The sequence below is a fragment of the Cystoisospora suis genome, assembly GCF_002600585.1.
Source record: "Cystoisospora suis strain Wien I chromosome Unknown contig_1623, whole genome shotgun sequence".
Classification (NCBI taxonomy): domain Eukaryota; phylum Apicomplexa; class Conoidasida; order Eucoccidiorida; family Sarcocystidae; genus Cystoisospora; species Cystoisospora suis.
In genome coordinates this window covers 1-201 of record NW_027154423.1, presented here as the reverse complement: position 1 = coordinate 201, position 201 = coordinate 1, and positions in this window count along the sequence as shown.

Below are 201 nucleotides of genomic sequence, written 5' to 3'. Positions count from 1 at the left end.
ATCCTGCGTAGATACACTCGACTGCATACGCTTCATCTTTGTCTGCGGAAACTCAACCGATAGCACATTTACGAGTGTCTTCTTTCTTCTTATCGACAACCTCGCAGATACTCTGCCGCATGCAGTAAGAGATGTCTGCCAGTGGATCTATTTTATTTATCTCTCAGAGAAAGATACCTCATTGCTAAACCCCCATAATCC